Source organism: Pygocentrus nattereri, chromosome 20 (genome assembly GCF_015220715.1).
Source record: "Pygocentrus nattereri isolate fPygNat1 chromosome 20, fPygNat1.pri, whole genome shotgun sequence".
NCBI classification, from domain to species: Eukaryota; Metazoa; Chordata; class Actinopteri; order Characiformes; family Serrasalmidae; genus Pygocentrus; species Pygocentrus nattereri.
Genome location: NC_051230.1, coordinates 36,640,095 through 36,654,020, shown reverse-complemented (window position 1 = coordinate 36,654,020; position 13,926 = coordinate 36,640,095). Strand labels below are relative to the sequence as shown.

Genomic DNA, 13,926 nt, shown 5'->3' with positions numbered 1-13,926 from the left:
TGATTATTATTTATTTTTCAGCAGTAGATTATGTCTGTTTTAAATTTAAAGATAAAGTATAGCTTAAATTTTAAAGATTGTATTTGCAAGCCTTTTGGTATTTGTTAATTGTTTTCAGGCATGTGGTGCTCTCCTGGGGTTCATATAATACCTTGAATTTGCTGTACCATAAACCACTGAGATACAATTTAAGTATTTTAGAAGCTCTTCCTGGAACTTCATGGTTTGAAACTTTCTCCAAAGGTGTTGTCTCTGAAAAACCGAGTTGTTAGCTTAACCTTTGCTGTCCTGTTCAGGGGAAACATGTAGCCTTGAGAGATTCTGTGGAATTTGTTACCACCAGCTTGGCAAAATGGTTTTGAGTTTTGCTTTGTTTGAGTTTGAGACTTTTATTGGTTAAGTACTCGGCTTGGCTTCATTACACCAGCTGCTAATTGAAGTGATAACCTGTATCCGAAAGGTATAACTTTTCAAGTATTATTGTGAAAACTTCATGCCAGACTCAAATCTTTGTTTACATTAACGTTTTGTTGGATATTACTGGTCTGTTCATGTCACATAACAAATGTAAATTCAGATATGTTGTATGTTGCTCTGCTGTTTTATTTAAGAACTGTTTTTAGAGGGAACAAAAACAAGAAAGCAGTTCTGCACAGCACAGTCAATGATGGTGACTTTCAGGTGACCAACATTTGTATATTATTATTTTTCAAAGCAACACATTTTATGTTTCATGTAAACAGAATTAAGGACTGGATATGCAAGTCCTTTTGCTGCATGTTTATTGTTTGCACTTTTAAAAAATGCAGATATATTTGATGTATGGAAATTGATTTATTTAAGTGGTTGTTAAGTGGGCTAATATTTTAAGAAACACAAAGGCAACAAAATTAAGGCAATAGTTTGCATGGATCTTTCTATGTTGGTAGAACTTTTAAAAAAATCAGGACAACTTGAATTTGTAGTGATTCATTTTGATTTGATTTAGTTGATTTTATTAGAAAACGTAAGTAGATTTAACTTAAATATTTTGTGTTGATTGGGGGGGGGGTTGAGTCAAAATAGTCATTTTAGTTATACTGTGATAATGTATTTATGTATATTTTAAGTGGCTTAGATAGGTTGCATTTACTTAATAGAACAGAAAGTTAATTCAACTCAGAAAGATCCATGCAAACGATTGCCTTAATTTTTTAAAGTAATTTTAAGGCCTCATTTTTTACAGTGTACAGCAACACAAAACAGAGCCGAGCAGCTGAAATAAGCGTCTGTGGTGTTTATTACAGAAATGTTGTATTTCTGAGCTTCTACACCAGTCAAAGCGTTTTCACCGCTCAGGGAGAACGTCAGTCTGGAGCGCCGGTCCTGCTGGGTTTCCCCCAAAATCCGCTCGGAAGGCCAGATGCTGTCGGTCATTCATCTCCTCTTCCTCGGCCCCTCAGAGAGCCGCTCCTCTTCCTCGGCACTTCGGACAGCAGCTCCTCTTCCTCAGCGCCTCAGACAGCCTCTCCGCTTCCTCAACGCCTTTAGACGGCCTCTCCTCTTCCTCAACGCCTCAGACGGCCTCTCCTCTTCCTCAACGCCTCAGACGGCCGCTCCTCTTCCTCGGCCCCTCAGACAGAGCCTCCTCTTCTTCAGCCTCCCCGCCACTGTAATGTTTGTTCTGAGGACAGAAGAAAATCCTTAAATACCGACGCTAAACGATAACGATAGATAAACACGACTAAACCGTGAACAGCCAGCATTTTAAACCGGACTCTCTCGTTTTGAAAACCCGGCGTGTTACACAGTTAATTGTCAGCAGGTGAAATCAGAGAATTAAGGATTTCGTAATACGGCCCCAGGTGCATGGAAATCTTCTCTCACACACGTTTGTGTTCTTGTAACTTCTCAGGAATCTAGAACCGAACAGGCTGAACGAGATGATCAATCACGACTCACGATCACCAAACAGTGAGAGGCCGTTTATTTCGGTAAAGGTCAAGCAGTGAAGACACCACCACACTGAGGTCCACAGGCCTCAGATCAGGCCAGTCTGAACAGGGGAAACCATGGAAACTTGAGAGGAAAGCCGAGTCAGGTGTTTGCAGCAGGAATCCACCCAGCAGTTAATTAGAATTAGAGATAATAGTCATTTAATTTTGGCTGCTGAACATTTTAATAGAACTCTATTAATTACATGATATGATATCAATATGTATTATATTAGGAATGAAGGCAATCTCCTACTGATTCAGATGAAACATCCCATGATTTTCATTCTTAAACACCACATCCATCATCCACTTTAACGTGTTTAGGAATGATTGGACACCTAGAACAAGTGTTTCGCATCACATTGGTATTTATTTATTATATCGTGTATCATATTCATCACACTGCTTTAACCCCTGATCATCTCTTGATGTGTCCATGTTTGTCAAATCAGAATATCTCTCTGAGAAAGATGAAAAGATTAAAAAAACAGCTGGACTTTAAGAAATAAATGGACAGAAAGTGAAAAAAACACATTTAAATGAGTTTCTCTAGAGCAGCGCTGACCTTCGCTGACCTTCGCTTAACGTCCTGCACTCCCGCAACATCCCGCCGGATTTCTCGGGTCATTTCTGTGTGTGAATAACGGTTCATCTCTACTTTCCCTTCACAGCGAACGGACAGCAGGATCTAAGGCCGAAGACTCTCAGCACGATGGCTTAGTTCAGTATTCCCAAATAGAAGCGGTTGATGCTGCGAGGTCTGAGTGACGTCTCCTTCATTTGCATGCATGTCCCGGGCTGCAGGCCGTGTCCTGAAATGGTTCTGGGTATAGACGTTTATTTCATTATTCCTTATTGTTATTATAAATGTACTCAGATCACCCTGAACAATATCTTTGTGCCCTGTTTCAGTGTTTCAGTGTTTAGCTTCACACAGCGCTGTGTGCTCAGTGTCTTCTCTCTGGAACAGCCGACACCCCTTCCAGATCGCTGTTCTTCAGGATTCGGGTCGCTGGGTTTGGTCCGAAGGCTTTTCACTTCGCTAAATGGTCCCCAGGCCAGCCAGATGGCTCTGGACGCTGAAGACCAACTACAGTGGATTATGGGTCTCCTTCCTCTAATTATGGGTTTCCTCACGCTCATCTCACTGAGAAATGGTCCCAGCGCAGTCCTTTTAACATCATATTTATGATATTTATCTACATTTATTATAGCATAATGCGTCCATTACCCTCTTTTCCACCTCTGTGCTTTGTAATCGTCGTTATAATTCAGTGGAATATTATTTTTATTATAATATTATTAATAATGTGGGCAGTCGTGGGCTGGAGTCAGGGAACCAGCCTCGTGACCGGAAGGTCGCCGGTTCGATCCCCAGAGCCGACAGTCCATGACTGAGGTGTCCTTGAGCAAGACACCTGACCCCCAACTGCTCCCTGGGCGCTGTGGATAGGGCTGCCCACCGCTCCGGGCAAGTGTGCTCACTGCCCCCTAGTGTGTGTGTGTGTGTGCTCACTAGTGTGTGTGTGTGTGTGTGCTCACTAGTGTGTGTGTAGTGTTTCACTTCACGGATGGGTTAAATGCGGAGGTGAAATTTCCCCGCTGTGGGATTAATAAGGGTCAATTAATCTTAATCTCAATCTTATCTTAATTTTATTATTATTAGTTCATATTTCATGGCACTGATCATGTAGGAGGCTGGGATGATCGGGCTTGCAGTGAGAAGTCCTTGGAAATGGTGCGTTTTCCCTATTTCTGCATTGCACAGCATGTCACAGAAATTTGTCACGGACGTTCTTTTATTACAACAGATTATATGCCTGTTATACGCAAATACTGATCCTGATCCTGATCCAGACCTTTAGCGATGATCAGGCGTCGCTGGACTGGGTGAGAAAGAATAGCAGTGCTATTAAAGTAATAAAATAATAATAATAATAATAATAGAAACACAATGTGTGTGTGAGTCTGTGTGTGTGTCTGAGTGTGTGTGTGTGTATGTGAGTGTGTGTGTTGTGAGTGTTTCAGTGGTGTGTGTGTGTGTGTGGTGTGTGCATGCGTGTGTGTGTGGGGTTTTGTGAGTGTGTGTGTGAGTATGTGTGTGTGTGTGTGTGTGAGTGCGTGTGTGTGTGTGTATGTGTGTGCGTTTTTTTTTCTTCTGGTTCTCTGTCTCTCTCGTGTTTTTTTTTTTTTTTAACCTTTATTTTACCAGGTAAAATGTTTCAGAACCAGTTCATGGCCGAAGGCCCCAATAAAAATAGGTCCACGGCACATAAAAAGAGATACATACAAAAGCAAGTATACATACCAAAAGTAAAACATAACAAAACAAACAAAAAAATACAGATTTACATAAAACAAACCAAAAAATATGAAAAAAGCAGAAGTAAGGATAGAGAAAAATGAGTATGTATATGTGCATTAATTTTATCCATGATTATTAACAAGAGCAACAGTCTACTACTGTATGTTTAATTGTAAGCTTGAAAGTGGTAAGAGGTGTTAAAATTGCAAGTCTAAGGGTGGTTTGTAAAGTATTCCAATCATTTGCTGCTGAAAAACGAAAGGAATTGCAGCCAAAGGTACTGCAGGTTTTGGGAATGGTGAGCTTGATGTATTCACTTGACCTTGTGCGATATTTATTATTGGCTACGTGAAGAAGAGACGACAGATATGGTGGTGTTATGGCCAAGATCGTCTTGTAGATGAAGTGAAACCAATGATGGAGCCGCCGAGTATGAAGTGAGGGCAAGCCCACCAGTTTATAGAGATCACAGTGATGAGTATTGAAAGGTGCATTAGTGGTAAAGCGGATGGCAGTCAAGCATCCATGACCAGCACGAAAACCAGACTGAACGTCAGATAGGATATCATTTGAATCAAGAAAATGGGTTAGCTGTTTATAAACCAACCTCTCCAAGATTTTCGCTAAGCATGGTAAAATAGAAATTTCTCTGGCTTTCTCCTGTTCTCGGTCTCTCTCTGGTTCTCTGTCTCTCTCTGGTTCTCTGTCTCGCTCGTGTTTTCTGGCTCTCTCGTGTTCTCGGTCTCTCTCTGGTTCTCCGGCTCTTTCTGGTTCCATGTCTGTCTCTCTGGCCGTCTCCCTGGTCTGAGGTGTTTGTTAGCGCCGTTCAGGAAGAATCCCGTCCTCCAGTCCGTGAGGTTGAACGGCACTACGTTACATGCCTCACGCATGAATTCCGACAGCCAGCTGTGATCAACAGCACGGCTCTTTATGGATTCCTGCCACCACTGGAGTCTTTCTGGTGCTGTTCTCTCCTGCTATAAACACATTTTTTTTAAAAATATGTGAATATCTGTTCATGAGGGAATTGTTTTGAGAACTTTTTTTTCTTCAGTTGAATTTTTCCTTTGAGTACAGAAAAACGAATGTGTCATAAAACAGTTATCTCTACGGCAAAATAATGATCTATATAACATTCAAAACAATTTCTGGCATATATAATCAACTAGATGTTTCCATAAATATCTGAATGGGTTATAGAAATCATTCAAACATCCTGAAAACAGATAATATAGTAAAACAAACTTGCTTTTGCAATGGTCATTGAAGAAGTTCCTTATTTTGTACTTCTGAGATGAGGAAAGCAGTTGTTTTTGTGTAATCAGGCCCCTGGATTGTAAGATGAAATTTTTATTTGCAGTAAATAAAATTGCAATCCTCATTATGAATATCCAGACCGGTGTCTAAATGAACATCAGGACAGTAGATCACTGTACTTTTCCTGGTACTTCTTTGCCAAACACCTCGTCAGGTGTGAATATTCCAGAAAAAATGTAACACAAATTGACACGAATTGAAAGTTTCCGCTTTGATCAACTGTTAATCGTATTGCAAGCAAGCAAGCAAAATTTATTTATAGCGCTTTTCACAACAGGTGTTGTCACAAAGCAGCTTTACAAAACAATCAGTATTACAGAGAGAAGAAAAAAGAAGAAAGAAAATCCGGGTCCGAGCCCCCATGAGCGTCACCAGTGGCGACGGCGGCAAGGAAAAACTCCCTAAAAGAGGAAGAAACCTTGAGAGGAACCAAGACACAGAAGGGGAACCCATCCTCCTCTGGTCGACACCGGATAGCAAACATTATTAGTATGAAGTTTTATAGTAAAGTGGGAAAGAGAAGATCTGAGGGTGAGGACTGCACAGCGCTGTACAGCAAGAAGCTCAGTGGTGGTCAAACCGGTCCAGAAGGCTGGTGAGCAGCGGCACCAATCAAGGCAGAAGAGGCAACAGCATCAGACGCACAGAATGGGCAGCTGATCAGCTCGGCAGAGAAAGGAAAGAAAAAACAGTTCTGTAAAGAGTGGCTGACCACAGAGTCAGTTCTGTAAAGAGTGGCTGACCACAGAGTCAGTTCTGTAAAGAGTGGCTGACTACAGAGTCAGTTCTGTAAAGAGTGGCTGACTACAGAGTCAGTTCTGTAAAGAGTGGCTGACCACAGAGTCAGTTCTGTAAAGAGTGGCTGACTACAGAGTCAGTTCTGTACAGAGTGGCTGACCACAGAGTCAGTTCTGTAAAGAGTGGCTGACCACAGAGTCAGTTCGGTAAAGAGTGGCTGACCACAGATTACAGTAAAACAGAGCAGCAGAGACTCCAGCAGGTCTAGACCTGACAGGGAGACTAATCACCAAAGGCTGCTTGACTATACAAGTAAGTTTTTAGCCTAGACTTAAAAACTGAGTCTGAGCATTAACAACATTAACAGGAAGATTATTCCAGGACTCCAAGAAAGAACACCAGGAGAGCTTCCCATGGGAAGCGAGGCTCCTCTTCAACAGAAAAGACATATCCAGGCCTCATCTGTACAGATTGTAGGCCTCCACTTGGAGATCTTCATCAGCACTTGACACCTGGGAGAACATGGGTGATTTCTTGGCTATTGCATCCCTCCCTCTTTCTTTGATCTCCAGTTTTTCGACAGCCTCGCTGATGTTTTGATGAAAGTAACCCAACATGCTGCACCTGGCTGTCAACTGTTTAAATTGTCTTTAAATTAAGTTGTCTAAATTATATACATTTATTTTATAGAGATTTAACTGGCTAATGTTATTGCTGATCACTGGATGCTCATTTGGGGTTCTAACAACCCAGATAGCAGCAAATATCGGTCTACTGTCTTGATTAGGTCGGCACCCCACCGACTGTTTGCTATTGCTGGTGCCCCTCGGACCACCCGGATTACTGTCCTCCATAGAAACTCTAACTAGTTTTTAATCTCCTAAAAGAGATTTTAAATGCACAGAGACTTTTATTTTAGAAAATAAACTAAGAAAAATATTACAAACAACTTACAGAGAAAAAGTTAATGACTTAATATAAAATGGTGACTTAATATAAAATGGTGAAAGTGTGATGCTGAGCTGGATCAAAATTATTTACTAAACTAGTTTACAAAGGCCCTGTGATGGACTGGTGACCTGTCCAGGGTGTATCCTGTCTTCCGCCCGATGACAGCTGGGATAGGCCCCAGCTCCTTTTCCTGGCTACGAAGTCAGACTGCTAAGGGCTCTATCACCAAAGAGAAAAGCAGGGGTGGTAGAGGGCATCCTTGGTGTGTCACATGGGAGAGAGGAAGAGGTGGTGACTGCATACTGTTGGTATAAATGGCACCGGTTGGGTCAGTGAACTGGAGACAAATCCAACAAATAAAATTGGAATAAAGACCAAATATGACTAGAATGATGAACAGAAAGCCCAGTTCCACCCTATCAAAGGCTTTTCAGCATCCAGGGACACTACAACTCCAGGAGAATTAGACGAAGGGGAGTAAAGAACATTGAGTCTCCCGGCGTTAAAGAATGAATGTCTGCCCTGTATGAAGCCTGTTTGGTCAGAAGCACTGAGGTCTGGCATCATCAGCTGGAGGTGATAACATAGAACTTTGGTCAGAATTTTGAAATCTACGTTTAAGAGCGATACAGATGTATAACTAATACAAAGGGTAGGGTCTTTGTCCTTTTTGAGCAACAGAGAAATAGTCACTGCAGAGAAGGTTGGTGGAAGTCTGCCTTTCCTAAAGGAGTTGTTGTATAAATTGTCAAAATCAGGAGAAGCTGTGCAGAAAAAAGCTTTATAGAATTCCACTGTGAAAACATGAGGCCCAGGGGATTTTCCTTTAGGCTTAGTTGGAGCCCCCAGATGAGCTACTTATTGTTGTCAATCTACAAGCCAAACCATAAAAAACTTTTGTCTTCAAGCTTTTTCACCTCAGTGTCCGTAGCAGCCCTCTAAGGGCATCCGGCGTAAAACTTGTGCCAAAACTATCGTGCGGATCACAAATATGTTTGTATCGTTTGGCTAAACAGAGAGATAGAGCTGGAAAGGATGTACAGCAGGTTAGGCTGATAAAGGATAGAGAGAGAAATGTACTAGTGAGTGAACAGAGAGTGATGAGTAGATGGAAGGAGGACTTTGAAGAACTAATGAATGAGGAAAAATGGAGAGAGAGAGGAGGACAACGGGGAGAGAGATAGTGGATCAGGAAGTGCTGTATCAACATACTCAACCCAACAGAAACACTCAAAAGATGTAAAAATTCATTTGAAAATGAAAATTTTTACTAGAAAACACGCTGAATGAGGCATTTTAAAGATTGTAAATGTAAAGCTTTAATGCCTTGCACTCACTGCTCCACTTCAAACTCTGCCTCCAAGCGCAGCCATTGGCTGACGAGCCACTGAGTGCTGTCGTGTTACTGGCTCCTTAAATTAGAATTAGGGTCATTATTTAATAACTGAAGAAACTCATAGATGGTCTTCATGTAAACATTCACTGACTGTCCACTTCATTATGTCCACCTCCTTGTTTCTCCACTTACTATATAGAACAAGGTGTAGACAGTGGGCAGGTAACAGGAGACTGTGGCCTGAGGTGAGCTCTATCAATACACATCTAATTTTTTGTTACAGAAACATCAGCGTAAACGTCTATGAGGTCTCAGCAGCGTGACATGCTGAGTTGTACTGACGTAAAAGTCGCATGATGTCCAGTTTGGCTGTTCACTCTGAGTCGCATTGCCGCAGATCGGATACGGATCAGATTTCAGTTCCACATCTGAAAGCATCTCAAATCGGAATTGAAAATGTCAGACTCAGCGTGTTAAACTGTTCACACGGACACACGGACACATATCTGTGTCACATATGAGGAAAAAGACTGGATTTTGGCCAATTTTACTTGCTGTGTAAACGTAGCCTTAATGACTGAAAACAGGTGTTGCGTTCAGGCCAATTGCCACAGGTGTATACAATCAAGCACCTAGCAGTGCAGTCGCCTTTACACACATTTGTGAAAAATCAGTGTTAAGATGGGACTCACGACAGTTCAGGTGGTTTATCTGCTTTAGTGCTGCCGTGTTACTGAACTGATGAAGGGAATCTGATGAGAACTACTGAACAATATTCAGCACCGTAGGTTATCCAATAATGCCATCACGATACAACACATTACAGATATTAATGTCTGCTATAGGGGCGGCACGGTGGCGTGGTGGGTAGCGCTATCGCCTCACAGTGAGGAGGGCCTGGGTTCGATTCCCCAGCCGGGTGACCGTGGTCCTCTCTGTGTGGAGTTTGCATGTTCTCCCCGTGTCTGCGTGGGTTTCCTCCAGGTTCTTCGGTTTCCTCCTACAGTCCAAAGACATGCAGTCAGGCCAATTGGACGTGCTAAACTGCCCCTGGGTGTGAGTGACTGTTTGTGTCTGTCTGTCTGCCCTGCGATGGACTGGCGACCTGTCCAGGGTGTATCCTGCCTTCCGCCCGAAGACTGCTGGGATAGGCTCCAGCACCCCCCCGCGACCCTGACGGAGAAGCGGATTAGAAAATGGATGGATGAATGTGCTCAGTCATATGAGAACTGTATTCATGTTGGTTTCATATGTTTTTGAATAACTTTGAGACCACTGTCATCACAGGATTCATAGGATTAAAGAAGATATTCAATATCAATTAACCAAGAACAAATTTCAAGAACAAATATTTCATATTTTTTAATGATTAGGAATAATTTGGGGGGGATTTTATAAACATTTGTTGCATGTTCCATTTTCTTCTCATTTTTTCCTTGAATAAAAAGAGTTATATTAATAAGACAAAGATAAGATGATGCTTTATTAGTCCCACAGCAGGGAAATTCTCAGTACCCCATCAGTGAAAGCAGAGCAAGGCACTCAAGAAAATTCTAACAAAAAGAGTATAAACAAATAACATTTACAGCATTTGGCTGACGCTCTTATCCAGAGCGACCTACAGTTTGATCATTTTACACAGGGAGGTGAAGGTGGTGTTAGGAGTCTTGCCCAAGGACCCTTATTGGTATAGTGTAGGGTGGTTACCCAGGCAGGGGCTTGAACCCCAGTCTACAGCGTAGAAGGCAGAGGTGTTACCCACTACACTAACCCACCACTAAATAACCTGATTGTTTACATAAAATGGTTTCATTCTTTAAGGATTAAAGCTGGAAAAGCTGGAATATTGAATAGTTCTCATAGCTCCTCTGCAAGCAGAGACAATCTGCTCAACTATCAATTGATGACAGCGCTGCTTTACATTTTATCTGATAAAGGTTATTACTGTGATAATACATTTATTTTGTAGAAAAAAGGGAAAACAAATGGAAAAACCTTCATAAGAGCAAAGCTGGCATCGTATAAAATGAATTTTAAATGGTATATGATGAGCTTTTCATGATTCATGATTTACCTGTGCCTTTAATGGGGGAGTTGGTCTAATAATAACTTTGTAGCTTTGTAGAAAATGGAAACTCACTATTAATTTACCAGCGTTCTAGTATTAGGGGTTAAATCAAAAGTAAATTTGGGTGATGGTAATGAGGTCATATTATAGCCTAAGAAAGATCTAACAGTTGTTGTCTTTCACTAGAACTGCTTTGATGTAACACACTTTACGCAATCGTTTGTCACACTTGTGCCATGCAGTTTTGGTGTGGTGTATGACCGCTGACCCTCCCACTGCAGACCAGCCCAAGGCAGCTATATATACAGAGGGAATCTGGCTCACAGCTCACAGACTCACAAGCTCATCTCCTCCTACACAGCCTTCAGGCACACAAGACTCCTCTGGACACCATGAACAAGATCATTGTCTACGAGCATGTTGACTTCAGGGGCTGAGTTCAGAGTTCACCTCCGATGTCTCCAACTTAATTGATCATAATTTCAACGACTGCATCTCTTCTCTGAAAGTGATTGGCAACCCCTGGGTGGCATACAGGGATGTCCATTTCTCTGGCCCACAATCAGTCTTTGAGGAAGGAGAATATGCCAGACTGGAAAACCACGAGAACGACACCTTTTCTTCTCTGCAGTTGGTGACTGAGGACTTGTCAAACCCTCAGATCACACTGTATGAGCATGTCAACTACCAGGGCAGAAGCCTTGTGATCAACTGTGAGACCAACCTCTGCAGTCACTCTTTTAATGACATAACATCTTCTCACAAAGTGCAGAGGGGGGCATGGGTCCTCTATGAGCATGCAAACAAAACTGGACGCATAATGGTGGCCAGAGCTCATCGTGATGTGCCCGTCTACGGGCCGTTCAATGACCTTCTGACTTATCTGCGTCCCCTGAAGCCAGGAAAACCCAAAGTTACAGCGGTTCTCCTCTGGGACAAGAAGCAAGAAGAGGCAAGGTCAGTCACCATTGATTCCATCTGTGGCCACAACGCCACTGACCAACGGCAAATCTTATGTGCAGATCTGTATCGAACGTATGAAGTCTTCACGACTGAGAGGTTCAACTTCTGCAGTTCACCTGAAAACATATTTACTCTTCTGAACTAAGCAACTGTATCGTTTCTGAGGAATACACACTCATTCCCAGTCTGTTCCAAAAGGCCTGCTGGGACCGGAGCTTGGGCGCCTTTACTTTCCGAAAGTGCTGCGTGAAAGAAGGAGCGGTATTGTTATTGTTATTCACAGTAACCGCTCCTTCTTGTTTCTCTTCTACACGTCTTTTCTCTTTCTTGGAGTTCTTCTCATCCTTACGTTCTGTCTGGTCAGCGTATTATTTGGGTGGTATATTGGACACAGCGATGCTGCTGGAGTCCACTCACTGTTCACTCTATCAGATGCTCTGACCTTGCTGGTCCTCAAGGATTCAAGGATTCAAGGAGATTTTATTGTCATTCGCATCACATGGTACATGAGGTGGAACGAAATTAAGATCTCATGGTCCAGTTTACACCCAAGAGCTGTTATTAAAATAGATAATATAAGGTAAATGACACAAGAGAGGGAGAGTAGGAGAGTAGGCAGTTAGCAGCAATATGAAGTCCAGAGTGCAAGTTTGCTATAGCAGCATGATATTGACTTAGAGCAGTGGATAAAGTGTCTAGATAAAGTGTCTCAGTGCGGTTTAAAGTGACAGTGTTTGTAACAGTAATTGTTCTTGTAAGTGTCAGTGCAGTGTGTTCAGTTGGAATTTAAGAGCCTTACAGCTTCTGGTATGAAGCTGTTTCTGAGTCTGGTTGTTTTGCACTTGATGCTCCGAAGCCTCCTTCCTGAGGGGAGCGGGACAAAAAGTGCGTGTGCTGGGTGGGTGGGATCCTTCCTGATGCAGGTAGCCCTTTTCCTGCATCTGGAGGTGTAAATGTCTGTGGTGCTGGGGAGGCTGACTCCAGCAATCCTCTGTGCAGCCTTCACCACCCTCTGCAGTGCTTTCCTATCTGCAGCAGAGCAGCTTCCATGCCACACGTTGATGCTGGAGCACACGACGCTCTCCACCACACATTTGTAGAAGGAGGTGAGGACTGCCCTCCCGAGTCCAGCTCGTCTCAGCCTCCTGAGGAAGTAGAGCCGCTGATGTGCCTTCCTGACCAGAGTGGAAGTGTTGTTGCTCCAGGTGAGGTTGCTGCTCAGGTGCACACCCAAGTACCTGTAGCTGTCGACCACTTCCACCTCAGAACCTCCAATGTGCAGAGGGAGGTGGTCATGATGGCCCCTTCTGAAGTCCACAAACATCTCCTTCGTCTTCTTTACGTTGATGCAGAGGTTGTTTTCTCTGCACCAACCCTCCAGGTGTTCCACCACCTGCCTGTAGTTGGACTCATCTCTGTTTGTGATGCATCCAACCACTGCTGTGTCGTCCGCAAACTTCACAATATGACCGCCTCGATGGATAGGTGAGCAGTCATATGTAAGCAGAGTAAACAGGAGGGGGCTCAACACACAGACCTGAGGGGAGCCAGTGCTGAGGATTATGGTGGAGGAGGAGATGTTGTGGATCCTCACAGACTGCGGCCTGTTTGTCAGGAAGTCTAGGACCCAGTTGCACATGGAAGAGCTCAGTCCAAGTGAGGAGAGTTTTGTTATCAGGGTCTGAGGAGTCATGGTGTTGAAAGCAGATGTGAAGTCCACAAAGAACATACGAACATAGGAATCCTTCTGCTCCAGGTGGGTGAGGGCAGCGTGGACCACAGAGGAGATGGCATCCTCTGTGGATCGATTCCTCCTGTATGCATACTGGTGTGGATCCACAGTGACGTTGATGGTGGCTTTGATGTGGGTCTGAACCAGTCTTTCAAAGCACTTTGTTACTATCGGCGTGAGGGCCACTGGCCGGTAGTCATTCAGACCCGTCACTGCAGAGCTCTTGGGGACCGGGATGATGGTGGCAGTCTTCATGCAAGAGGGGACTGCTGCCTGGATGAGGGAGGCGTTAAAGATGTCCGCCAGGACGTCCGAGAGCTGGTCGGCGCAGTCTCTTAGCACCCTTCCGGGGATGTTGTCCGGGCCAGCAGCTTTCCGGGGGTTGATCCTCCTCAGCGTCCTCCTTACTTCTGCTGGTGTCACGCTGAGGGGCTCCTCTCCTGGTGAGTGTGTGAGTCTGGTGCTGGGGGGGTGTCAGGATTCTCAAAGCGGGCGTAGAACTTGTTGAGAGCCTCAGGCAGGGATGGGTCTTTGGAGCTT

The 13,926-nt window shown here is 43.5% G+C and overlaps 1 pseudogene; it reads left to right on the top strand.

The window, feature by feature from the left end:
- Window positions 1–11,083: 11,083 nt before the first annotated feature.
- On the top strand, window positions 11,084–11,799 carry LOC108415506 (annotated as a pseudogene).
- Window positions 11,800–13,926: the final 2,127 nt, after the last annotated feature.